Genomic DNA, 13431 nt, shown 5'->3' on the forward strand with positions numbered 1-13431 from the left:
AAGGAAACGTTTATTAACATGTCTCTTTGTTTCCAAGGCACTTACAAACATTTGGGCCCCTTGACCACATGTCTACTTTTAGGACTTCAAAGGGGCCTTGAAAGCCACATTTTGATGAGTTTGGTGTAAAATGAGTAGGGCACATAGGGACTTAATTTCCCCTGAAAATTGCACAGCTTTAAAAATTAGCAGAGTAAAGGTTAATGGCAAAATGAGTGCTCGATCCTTGTCACCCTGCCAAGTTTGTATTTTAAAGTGGGGAGTGAGGTTGTTAATTGAAGTTCCCTCTAGCCGGAGTTCTGGGTCTGGGGGAAGTAGGGTTGAGGAGAGGGATGGAGTCTTTCCAAGTCTCCATTAACTTGAAAGGGGAAGGGGCTTTGTAATCAGAGTATCTCACTAATGAGAACTCTTTCCCAGAAATATGTCTTACACGGGTGTTCTTGTCTTCTCACAACAGCAAATCATAACTTGAAGAGGGAGTAAAAATGTCACATCGGAGGGAGCACTCAAGGCGAGCCTGGATTCGATTTTTTTCTCTGGCTTTGTCCTAAGGATGCTGCCCAAACACATGGTGGGAGGAATCTCTTTAAACAAAGAGATCCTTCTCTGCTTTGTGATAAGGCTTTTGTCTGGGCCCCCCAGCCCGTGGGGACTCACACCCTTTTTCTCTCTTCCTCCAGTGTTCTCAAAAGCAGGCGGGAAGTGGAGAATTTATGAGGCTGACCTGTGACACATATCCACCCCGTATCTAAGTGTGTTTGGTATTTTGGACTTGCTTATCTCCCCAGAACAAAGCTCAAAGAGGAAAGAATCTGCAAGCCTTTTATTGCCCACATGGCGACCCACTGCCTTCCCCAGGCACCAGCATGGCTGTCCCTGGCCTCTCCCTGTTGGGCTGCCTTCCCTTTCCAGGCAGTGGACATTCTCAGGGCAAAGCTGAACCCTGGCGGGGTGATCTCAGAGGAGAAGGAAACCTTGGCAGAGGTGCCAAGTCCCGGAAATGCCAGCCGCAAGCGGCCTGCTTCAGTGGCAGCAGGATAACCTAGTATATGAGAAGCGCTCAGCAGTGGGTAGCGCACTACAGGTTCGAGTGCGGGTTCCAATCCCAGCACTGCCCGCTGCCAGCTGAGACCCTGCGGGCAATTCTTTCTGCGTGCCTCACTGCCCACATCTGGAAAATGGGGAACTAATGGGAAATTTCCATTCTAAGATAATATTAACTTTAGAAAGACACATTCCCCACCCCCAGCACCCCCGTCCCCCAGTACTTTCGTCCCAACTGGCCAGGGTAAACCCTGTCCCACCCAGAGCTGCTGGGAGACGGGCTGCCTGAGTGTTGGGGAGATGAGGCTCCCCAGGGCAGAGTGGGAGGGGTGTCCCAGCGAGGGGGAGGGAGGCTTGTGGAGAAGCCAGTTAGCATGATGGCTGTAAGCATGGGCTGGGAGTTCAAATCCTGGCCCTGCCATGACCTCCAGCAGGTCATTTACCCTCACAGAAAGCAGTGCCTCAGTTTTCTCGCCAATGAAATGGGGTAATAGGACCCACCCCATAGAGTGTTCTGAGAATTAACTGACAAAATTCCCATAAAGAACCTGTCGCGGTGTCCAGGACATGGTAAGGATTCACAAAATTACTATCATTGGTGTAAGGTGACTAAGATGATTCCTCTGCATGAGCGGGTATAATCCAGGAGGGGGCACTTTGAGGACACCAGTACCGAGTCCTAGGAGAGGCAGCGTGGGTGGCACTGTGGGCAGAGTCATGGGCTGGGGACTAGAGCTGGGTGTCGTCTGTAGGAGTGGGGCATCGGTGGCTAGAAAGGTGGGAGGAAAAGGGGGTGCATCACATGCACCCAGCCCACGTTCCAGCTTGTTCTTGTCCCTTAGTACAGGCCTAAGGCAGGGACAGGCCTGGGGGCTGCCCTGCCTCTTTGCAGGGATTGCTAGGTTGGGGTTAATGAGTTAATCTACTACGAGGAAGAAAATTAGTATCCTAAGTAACACTAATGCTAGGCACTGAGTCTTATTATCACATTTTTTATAGGAGAGTTTGCCAGGGCTCAGAGAGGGTAAGTGACTTGCCCAAGGTCACACAGGTAGTATAAGGGTCAAGACTGTATTAAAATCCTAGCACTCTGGGAGGCCGAGGCGGGTGGATCGCTCGAGGTCAGGAGTTCGAGACCAGCCTGAGCAAGAGCGAGACCCCGTCTCTACTAAAAATAGAAAGAAATTATATGGACAACTAAAATATATATATACAAAAAATTAGCCGGGCATGGTGGCGCATGCCTGTAGTCCCAGCTACTCGGGAGGCTGAGGCAGTAGGATCACTTAAGCCCAGGAGTTTGAGGTTGCTGTGAGCTAGACTGACGCCACGGCACTCACTCTAGCCCGGGCAACAAAGCGAGACTCTGTCTCAAAAAAAAAAAAAAAAAAAAAAAGACTGTATTAAAACCCTGCAAGCCGGAATTTAGGGGCAGGGCCATGAAGTTGTGTGCTGCTCCCAGGCACAGACAGAATCCAAAGGCGGCTCTCCTGGAGGGCCATAGGCCGCCCTTGGGCCCCCTGGAAGGCAGCACTGCACCTTCCCAGCCTCCTCCGCTCTTGGGGAAGTTGTCCATCACGTGGGCGGGAGGACGGGCCGCCCAGGGTTGTCGCCGTCGCAGTGACCGCCAGGGGTCGCTTTGGACACGTGAATTGAGTTGGCGCCCAGGGGAAGGTAGATCCTGCGGAGGGGAAGGCACCGGGTCTCTGAAGCCCCAAAGAGGGGGACACTCACCTTTCCCCTCTCTGTGCTGGGGACACCTGGACTTGCCAGCCTGGGGCCTGGGGCCGCCTGGGGCCAAGAGGCATCAGACCCACCCCGTGATGGTTTGACCCCAGGGTCCTGCCATTCCCCCAGCAGCCAACTCCTGACGTTCCCCCCTTCCTCCCTCAGCCCAGCCACCCCCCTGCAACAGAGCAAATGTGAAGTGTGCCTGTTCATTTCCTTGAGCACCTACTGTGTGCCAGGCACTGCCCTGGAGATGCCCCGGAGGTACAGATAGGGTGTTGGGACAGGGCATGGAAGCACAGGCTCCAGGAGGACAGGACATCTCATCAACTTCATTCACTCGCAGCTCCGTGCGCACAGTAGGCCCGCACTAGGAAAGAATGAGTAATCGGTGCTTACAGGCTGGTCAGGGGGCCTGGATTCAAAGGGTTAGTCAGTGACCACTGTGAGCGCTCAAAAGGAGATCTATCAGGCCCAGGCTATTCCACTTAATCTGAGCTTAATCTTCCCAAATTTCCCAAACTCCCTCATTGTCCTCATTTTACAGCTGGGCAGGCTGAGGCAGAGAAGGCCATCTGTACAGCTGTGGCCTTTCTTGCCTTTCAGACCGGTGTTCCCAGTCTGCAACACTTCCCCCACTCCTTGCCTGGCTAACTCATGATAATAGTTCAGGTCTCAGTCAAAGGGCACCTCCTCCAGGAAGCCTTCCCTGACCCTCCACCAATCTGGTTATGAGTCTGTCTTGCCTTCTGGACTATGAAACCCTGAGGGCACGAAGGATGACTCTGTCCCTCCTCATCTACCTTTTGTACTCGGCTCACTACCTGGCACAGGGCCAAGAGCAAATGAAGTTTATTGAATGAATAAATAAGGGCCCACCTGGAAGAGTGGAAAGGCGAGTGGCCCCAGGGCATTGTGGGTAGCTCCTGCTACCTGGCACTCACCCCCGGAGGGCCCTGGACAGGGAGGCCGAGGGTGTGAGGATGGGGCAGCTGGCTTTGTGGTGCTGCTGGGGCATCGGCTCGGTCCTCCTCTGCCCCGCCCTGCCTGTGCCTCACTCAGGTGCTCGTCACGCTCCCTGGGAGAGGTTTGTGTCTGTAACACAGGGACACGGGTTTGGGAGTCAATTCCAGGGATTCCTCAGTTTCCTCATCTAGAAAAGTGATGCAAAACAGCCTGTTTGCAAATCGCCGTGAGGATTGAGATACTGCAGAAAGGTCCCCCGACCAGGGCCTGGCACAGAGGAGGTGCACTCCGGCGAAGGCATACCAGGTACACACCGAGTAGGCATTCAAGCGGTGTGCCCTGGGGCAGCCACGTCATTTCTCCAGGCCTCAGTTTCCCACTGAGAAAGAGCCACGAGAGCCCTCGTCCCCAAGGGCAGTTGAAGGCACGCAGAGCACAGCAGAGCAGCTAGCACCGAGTGCTTGCTAAGCTGCCGCTGGCATCTGTGCTGCGCTTCCTCTGTGCCAGACACTGTCCCGAGCGTGTCATACGCCAGTCTCATGTCATTCTCCCAGACTAGGGGTCGTTCCCATTCCCATCCCACTGTACAGACGAGGCCACTCAGCTAGCTAGTGGAGAGCTGAGTCTTGTCTGAGGAGCTGGGGGATGGCAAACCCCTCCGCCACGTGTCTGGAGCTTCCTGAGGGTGGAGACGGGCCTCTCTTTGGACCCCCTTGGGTGCCTGGCCCATAGTAGGTGTCCAGTGGGGTTTGCTGAATGAAATGGAGGCTGTGGCACCCCATGCACCACCCCAGAGCCCCCTGGGGGTGGAGGTAAAGGCCTGAGCCCTGGGCCCCTCTGGCCAAGGACCAGGGCCCCTGCCTGGCACGCTGGGTTGGTTGTGGCTGGGCTCTGCTCCCTTTTCCAGCCTGGTCTGTCCTGCCTGTGGGTGGCCCAAGTCCCCTGGGCAGCCCAGCCCCTCCTCTCTGGCAGGGCCTGGGCAACCTGGCCCTCATTGGCTGCACGTATCCTTGGAGACAAGGCACCAGCAACCCAAACACAAGCCGCAGAGCTGTGGGAAGAATCTTTCTTCCCTCCTCTGCCTTCCCCCCTTTCCATGAGGCAGCTGTTGACCTCCCAGAACCAGGCCTGCTGGCAGGAGCGCATTCAAAAGGAGGCAGCCGCCCGGGTTGCCTGGAAGATCAAGTATGGCCACAAGTACCGGAAGGAGGGGACTGTGCCCAGGAAGCAGCTCCAGCAGGCCCCATTCAGGTCAGCCTTGGTAGCGGGCCCGGTGCCTGCCACCAGCAACTTTGACTCCAAGGAGGTACAGGTCGGACGGCCGGAGACCAAGGGGGTCCGGAACCAGCTGTCCGGGGGAGTGGGTGTCCAGGGTGCCCCATCCAAGGGAGACAGAGGAACAACTCAGGGGCCAGCAAGCCAGACCAGGCCAGAGGGCTTAGACATGAGGCAGGTCCCCCCAGGCACCCTGCAGCTGCTCTGCCAAGGCATCTCCCACGACGGCCAAGGCCGGGCCCTGTACCTCCGGGAGCGGTATCGGCAGAAGCCAGAGGAGAAGTTCCGGTACCCGATCCTATCATCCTGGGAGTACGGCTGGCACGTGGGTAAGGGCCGCCACCATCTTGCCGTTCCAGGTCTTTGGCAGGCAGGCCCGGTCCCCTCCCTACCCTCGTCCTTCCCCACCCCTCACTCCTGGCAAGCGGAGCTGGCTCACTGTCCCCCAGGCAGGCCAGGCACCTCCACACGTCTGGGCTTTTGCATGCTCTGACCTCCACCTGGAACCCTCCTCCTGCCCCTCCCTCTGCTGGCCGAATTTCACGTCACCTCCTTTGGGAAGTCTTCGGAGTCCCCCAGGCAGATTAGTTGAGCCCACCTTTGTGCTTCGGCAGATTTTTGAATCTACAGAAGCGCTGGGCCCACTGCGTCGCCATTCCTTGCATATCCGTCTGGCCTGGGAGCCCTTTGGGTCCCAAGACTACTCAGTGAACTTTATTAATACCCTCTCAGCTCCCAGCTGGGGGCTGCTCAACTGTGGAAGGAATGAAGAAATGAATGAACATGATTAGGGAAGGAGAACTTGATTTAGAATCAGGAGATATGAGTTCAAATCCTGGTTCTATGACTGCCAAGTTGTATGATCTCAGACAAGAACCTTAACTTCTCTGGGCCTCAGTTTCCACATCTTAAAAATGGGAATAACCTAGTGTCTGCCTTCTATGTCACAGAGTTCTGGGGAAATCAAGTGGGGAAAGCACCTGAACAGGAATGATCCTCGCAAAACCTCTGTGAGCTGGGACTGTCATGTGATCCTTTCATTCGGGACAGCCTGCAGAGGGAGATCTGGAGCTACTGAATGCCAGCTCCACCTGGATATGAGCTAGTGAACAAACAAGCATGGAACAGTGGCTCAGTCAGTCAGCCAGTCAGTCAACACATGTTTATCGAGCACCTGATATGTGTCAGGCACTTTTTGTCCCTGGGGAACAACAGAGCATAAGACGGACACGGTCCTTGCCCTCACAGAGGGCAGACAGCAGGCAAATAGATGTGACGTGGTGCAGGCAGTGGCCTGTGCTACAGAGCAGTGCTTTTTGGTCTCCGCTGTGCACGGGAATCAGCTGGGCGCTGGTTAAAATGCAGGACCGATCCAGTGGGGGGAGGGAAATGCCATGCTCCTAGCGAGCCCCAGATGGTGCTGCTGCTGCCTCCGTGGGCCACACCTTGAGCTCAAGGTGAATCAAAAGAAGGACGTGGAGACCGAGGGGCTGCTCTGGGAGACAGGGTGGTCAGGGAAGGCCTGCTGCAAGGGGACCTTTGAGCTGAGTCCCGGGTAGGATCTGCTCTGCGGGATTCTTCTGAGAAGGGCCTCACTCCCTGTGTCTGCAGAGCCAGTCTCGGCTGAGGCGCTGCCCAGCGTCTTCCCCGTTCTTCCCCTCCTGCTCCGACCCCCGGGTCCCCGTCCACTGCCAGTGACGCCAATGCCGGTCATAGGGTTGGTTGCCAGATCTAGCAAATAAAAATACAGGACACTCAGTTACCTCTGAATTTCAGATAATAAATAATTGTTAGTACGTCCCCAATATTGCATAAAACATATACTAAAAAAATTATTTAATGTTTATCTGAAATTCACAGGTAACTGGGCATGCTGTATTTTATCAGGCAACCCAGTCGTTGGAGTGCCAACAGCCACGCCAGGGGGGCTGATTCTGGCTGCTCCCTGGGTACCGGGGCAGTGCCAGGTAGAGACAGGGAGACTGTTTCCCCCCACACTGGTGCTGCATCAGCCCCAGAATCTCTGAAATATTCTGCAAACTTCTGGCCTCACTCCCCTAACTTAAACCCAATTCAGGGGTCAGATGGGAACAGATGATAGACCCTCTGCCGGCCACTCTCCCCTCCCCGCCACAGTCACAAACAGGGGCTATGTCATCCCAAGGGCTGCAAAAATACACAGGGAAGAGGGAGAAGGTGTGGTCTGCCCAAAATGCCCTTTCACTTAGAAAGCACTAGTCTAGTGCCTGGCATGCAGTAAGTGCTTGACAAACGGCAGCTGGTATAATTATTATTGGTGGTGGTTCAACAGGCAGGATTTGCAGCCTACAGGCATTTGGGGAGCTGGCTCAGCCTGGGGCAGCCCCTGAGGAGCCTCCTGGGCAGCACTGGGATGGGAGGAGTATCCATAGACAACAGGGAGAAATGGGGGGGGGGCGGGGAGTGAGGTTGGGGGTCAAAATAGTTCATTAGGATTGGCCACCTGTCACGACAGATCCTGGCGAGCCGCCAGCAGAGGGTCTCAAGGTTCTCGTGCGATGCCGGGTGTCACCCTTTAGTTATTGGATCACAGGAAGGTCTGGGGGTCCTGAGGGGGGATCAGGGGCGGAGAGGCCGAGGCTGTTCCTAACTGGTGCAGCGTGTTTCCCTATTTTAACCCCTGAAGCAGTTGCAGAGTGTGTCCCTGCTGACCCTCAGGCCTTTGGGCCGGGGTGGAGCTGGCAGGAGGACGGTGACACTTGCTTACCCCAGCCTCTGCTGTGTTGCAGGGGACGCCATGAAGCACACCAAGATTTCAATGTATGCCAGGGTCCAGCCCATCACAAAGGCGTTTTACATCAAAAGTGACATCTTTCATTTCCCACGGCGAACAGACCAGCTCATGTGAACCCAGCTGGGGAAGGGGCCCTTGAGCCACTCTGTTACTCGCCCATGGCCCCTCTGGACCCTCCGGAGTAAGACACTGCCAGCCAGACCCACCCTCACTCTGCTCACGGTTGAGCCCTGCCTGCCTCGCTGAGTGTGACCGTCACGCAGACGTGCCTCTGGGAGGAATTAGTGGCCCAGCCTGCTGGCTCCCCCTGCTCCTTGCAGAGCTGCCCCACCTCCACCATCGCCAGCAAGGTGTGGGCAGGGGGGCTCCTTTCCTGGGGGAAACTAGGGGTCTCCAAGGGCTCCATCCGCAGAGCTGGGCCAGGGACGGGGTTTGCTAAGTCCTTAAGGTGCTCAGGGGGGAGAATGTCTCCTTGCTTTTTATTTCTCTGCATGGTGTTGAATGGACCCACGGCAGAGCTGCTTGGTCCCAGTGTATCCCACCGTTTAGGGAAGAAGCAGTTTCCATTTTGACTTGCTGCCTCTCTCCTCCCAGAACCTGTATCAGTCAGAGTTGCCTCACTGCTGCAACAAACAGCCCCTAAATCCCTTTATTGCTTAAACCAATAAAGATGTATTTGCTACCTCACTGTCCAATCTGTGGGCAGCGTTCCACGCGCTCATCTGGGCACCCAGGCTTCTCTCATCTGGTGGCTCCGTCATCCGAGGGTCTCAGAGCCCTTCCCTGAGTCCTCTCCCTCCAGCCAGGGCCAGAGAAGGGAGACGGAGAGGTTGGAGAGACCATACCCACTCAACCGCCTTGGCCCAGAGCTGACAGATGTCACTTCCTCTCACATTCTATTGGTGAGAAAAAGTCACATGACTTCTAGAAGTGAGAGGGCCGGGTCATGTCACGTAACCGTGTGCCCAGGAGGAAGAGGAGAAAGGGTTCCCAGACATCTAGCCCCTCTCTGCCACAGTGCCTGATGCGTCCTGTGACTGCCCTGGGGTGGGTTTGAGGCCCGGCCATCACCCTAAACTCAGAGGCCCCTCCTGTTCTGGTTTCCTAGGGCTGCCATAACAAAGTGCTACAAACGGGGTGGCTTAAAACAACAGCAGTTCACTGTCTCACGGTTCTGCGGGCCAGACCCCCCAAAATCAAAAGGTCACCAGGGCCAGGCTCCCTCTGAAACCTGTAGGGGAATCCAGCCCCGCCTCTTCCTGGCTTCCGGGGTTCCCTGCAGTCCGGAGCCTTCCCCCGAGCACTCCAAGCTCTGCCTGCATCGTCACTTGACGGTCCACCCGTGTGTCTGTCTTCACGTGGCTGTCTTCTTATAATGACATCAGTCGTATTGGATTAGGTCACTGTACTCCGGTGTGACCTCATCTTAGTTAATTACATATGCAATGATGCTAATTCCAAATAAAGTCACATTCTGAAGTACTGGTGATTAGAACTTTAAAAAAATCTTTTACAAATCTATTTTGGGAGGGACACAATTCTACCCCTAACACCGCCCTTCTCATAGCTAAGCTTTGGTTGCTCAGGGCACCTTGCTGGGGCTTCCCCCTTTTCTTGGAAAGAGTTCTCTCACACACCTCCGGACACGTCCGATGCTTATCCACGGAGGCCTATCTGATGTTGGTGCATAGCATATGACTGCTTAGAAGGCCTGCGGCATGTGGGGAGTTCAAATAGTCACCCCTGCACACAGCTCTTTGTGAAACCAAAATGCTCGCGGGCAGGTCTTGTTGAATCGGGGCATTGTGGTGACCCTCCCTCCTCACCCGGTCAAAAGGGCAGTCCCTCGGGCTGGACAGAGAGAACTAGACAAACTAGTAGCTCTTCCCAGGTCTCTACGGGTCTGCCTCTTAGCCTGAAACTTCACAGCTGAGCTAGACCACGTAAAACTGCGAATGCAACTAGCTTGCCTGGTTTTCCTTCAGCAACCTTGGGAAAGTGAGCAAGAACCAATGTGGGCACATGTTTCTCCTGGAACATGCACTGCAGCCTTGCACACCAGAGCTGCTGGACAAACACCTGCCACGTTTAATCAAACGCCAAACAGCCCCCTGGGTTCTCTGGAGTCATTTGATTCGATGCAACAAGTGCTGACCTAGCAGCTCCTGTGGGCCACGCCTAGGTTGGGCTCCTGGGGCCTAACAGGGGCAGATCTTGGCGCTCACAGGACAGAGTGAGGCCTGTGATAGGGGGTGGTGGGCACCTTTGGTGCACAGAAGAGGCTTCCTGCGGGAGGTCACTGACATTTCTGTTATTAGACAAAACAATGCTCAGAAAGCCCTTAGCACAGTGCCTGACGCTATACATGTGAATTATATTAATTATTATTATGATTCTCGCTATCAGCAGCAAGTCTGCACGTTGCTTAGAAGAGGACAGGCTGCCACTGGGGCAGCCTTTCTCAATTCGGATTCCGAGAATAAACCGAGCCCTATCAAAAATGATTCCAGTGACTCTTTTCTGAGTCCTCCCAGGGTTGGTCCAGCGTAGCTAGCACCATTCTGGAGGCCTGGGAAAGAAGCCGATTCAGTACAAACAGAGGCTGTCCCAGGATGTTAGGGCTCAATTCTTTCTGGGAAGGCAGGTAAGAAGGCCTGATGAGGAATTTATTTTTGTATTTAATCACACCTATATGGTATTTGCTGGCATTGGTCTAAGCCTGCACTGTTGAACTCGGCAGTCATGAGCCACATGTGTTCCCTGAGCACTTGAAATGTGTCTTATCCAAATTGTGACATGATCTAAGTATAAAAGACACACTAAATTTTGAAGATTCAGTATGATAAAACATGTTTACATGTCTCATTAATAAATTTTATATTGAATTATTTATATGTTGAAATGACCACACTTGGATAAATTGAGTTAAATCAGGGTTGACAAACTTTCTCCAGAAAGATCTAGATAGTAAATATTTTCAGCTTTAAGAGCCACACAGCTACTCAACTTTGCCATTCTAGTGCAAAAGCAGCACAAAACAAACGGGCATGCCTGTGTTCCAATAAAACTTTATTTAAACGAGCAGATGGTGGGCCTGATTTGACCCACAGGCTGTAGTTTGTTGATTTCTGGGTTCAATAAAATATGTCAAAATTAATTGCACTCGTTTCTTCTTACTTTGTAAAATATGGCTACTAGAAAATTTCAAATTACATTTTGGCTCACATTGTATTCCTATGGAACAGGACTGATCTAAGCACTTTACAAATACTAACTCTGGAGGATGATGCTGTTACTCTGGGAGGGGTGTGTGTGGCGGGGGTGAATTCTCATGACAGCCTAGGGAGGGTGTGGACTTGGCTCCCTGGCCTGGCCCCCCCACTGCGGAGTGTGGAGCCCAAGTGCAGGCTGGCCTGTGGCCACCTCCTGGGGGTATCGGGACCTGTGCCCTTTCTCTTTCTAGGTTCGCCTTTCGACTAAAGGGAAGTTCACTGAAAGGCCACCAGGTGGTGCTGTCAGACCACACAATATGGTGGTTGGCCCACGGGAAACCGGCACTCTCCGCCCATTTGCTGTTGAGGCCTTGGACCTCAATTTTCTTACCTATAAAATGGGCTTAGACTAGACTAGTGAGAACATAAATTTTGGAGGCAGACAGGCTTGAGTTTGAATTCTGGCCCTTCCAGGGTCCCATTATGACTTTCATAGGCCCTGGATACTTGTGCCTTCATGGCTCTCTTCCTCCATTAAAAAAATACTAAAAATTATATTTTATGGTCAAGGGAGGTGGCTCGTGCCTGTAATCCTAGCACTTTGGGAGGCCAAGGCAGGAGGATCCTGCCTTGGATCGCTTGAGGCCAGGAATTCAAGACTAGCCTGAGCAAGATCTTGTCTCTACGAAAAATAGAAAAACTAGCCAGACAAGGTGGCACTCGCCTGTAGTCCCAGCTACTCTGGAGGTTGAGGCAGGAGGATCACCTGAGCCCAGGAGATGGAGGTTGCTGTGAGCTATGATAATGCTACTGCACTCTAGCCAGGGTGACAGAGTGAGATGCTATGTCAAAAAAAAATATTTTATAAATATATTGGTATAAAGACAAACATATTATAATTATATTAAAATTTTTCTTCAACCTAAAAGTTCATATCTTTCCATCTGGTTCTGAAAGAAATGAACACATTTCAGTGGGCCCCGGGTACTGTATAATAGTACTGTGGGCCCCAGGCAATGTGCCTCCTGTGCCTAACAGGTGAGTCACCCCTGAGCGCCACTACACTCCTCCCCAGCTGTGTGACCTTGGGCAAGTTGTTTAACTTCTCTGGACGTCAATTTCCTCATCTATAAGATGGAGATGACATCGGACTCCACCTCTTAGTGCTGCGGTTGGGATTCAGTGAGAGCGTGCGCACCATGCCTTCTCAGCACACAGCCTGGCACGGAGCAAACGGCAACTATTATTTTTTATTGTTATCTTTCAAGATATTTTTCAGCTTTAACCTCTGGGAAACTATGAAAGGTCTCAGAAGCAGGAATCTCAAAGCAAATAACTCCGAAAAGTAAAATGAAGCTCCCAGGGTATTTGGTGGGGGAAGTGAAGAGTTTCCTGGAGAACAGGGAGGCTGCAGGAGGAGTTTTTGCAAATAATCAACACACACTCCCTCCTGCCATCAGACAACTTGTGTGACGCAGGTACGTGGGCTTGTGCCGCCCAGCCTGAAGCTGAGCAGGCTGAGGAACAGGTGCCAGGTAGGGAGACCCTTGGGAAAGGGGTGCGTGTGTGTGCATGCATAGATCCTGTTCCCTTAAAATCCCTTAATGCGACTTAATTTCAGTAGCTTCCCTGAATCCTAAAGTTTGAAGCCACTTGTACAAGGGTCTTGGGGAGCATGGTGACCAAGCTCCTCTTCCAAAATGTGACCTGTGGGTAAATGACATGGGAATGCCGGCTCCTTTGGGATCATTCAGGCAGAAGCCTTGATGGGGAGACAGCAGCGGATGCAGGTGTGAGCCTCTCCCAGCGGCTCTGCTTTCCACCCACACACCCACCTGGGCCAGGTGCCTTTCCTCCTTCCAGGAGAGGCAAGTGATGCAGCCTCTAGTTTGTCACCCTTTCCTGGTTTGGTGGCTGCCCTCTCCAGCCCAAGGGAGAGATAGGAACCAGGGTTGCTGAATTGGAGGAGCTGCCTTCATGCACCTCAGCCCCAGCAGGAACAGAGTGAAGGTCACTGGCGGAGGGTTGCTGTGTTTGTGGCAGGAAAGGGGTATTGAGGAGGCTGGAGTGAAGATGTGTGATCATAGCTCACTGTAACGTCAAACTCAAGTGATCCTCCTGCCTCAGCCTCCCGAGTAGCTGGGACTACAGGCGTGCGCCACCATGCCTGGCTAATTTGTTTTTTTCTTTCTTTCTTTTTTTTTTTCTTTTGTAGAGATGGGGTCTCGCATGTTGCCCAGGTTTAAACTTTGCTGTTTTATGATGGTCTAAAAAAAATGGAAATTTAGCATCATTTCTTATATGGCAAAAAATCATTCTCAATAACTAAATGAGAGGCCAGGCATGGTGGCTCACGCCTGTAATCCTAGCACTCTGGGAGGCCAAGGTGGGAGGATTGCTTGAGGTCAGGGGTTTGAGACCAGCCTCAGCAAG

This window comes from Eulemur rufifrons, chromosome 7 (genome assembly GCF_041146395.1).
Source record: "Eulemur rufifrons isolate Redbay chromosome 7, OSU_ERuf_1, whole genome shotgun sequence".
Lineage (NCBI taxonomy): Eukaryota > Metazoa > Chordata > Mammalia > Primates > Lemuridae > Eulemur > Eulemur rufifrons.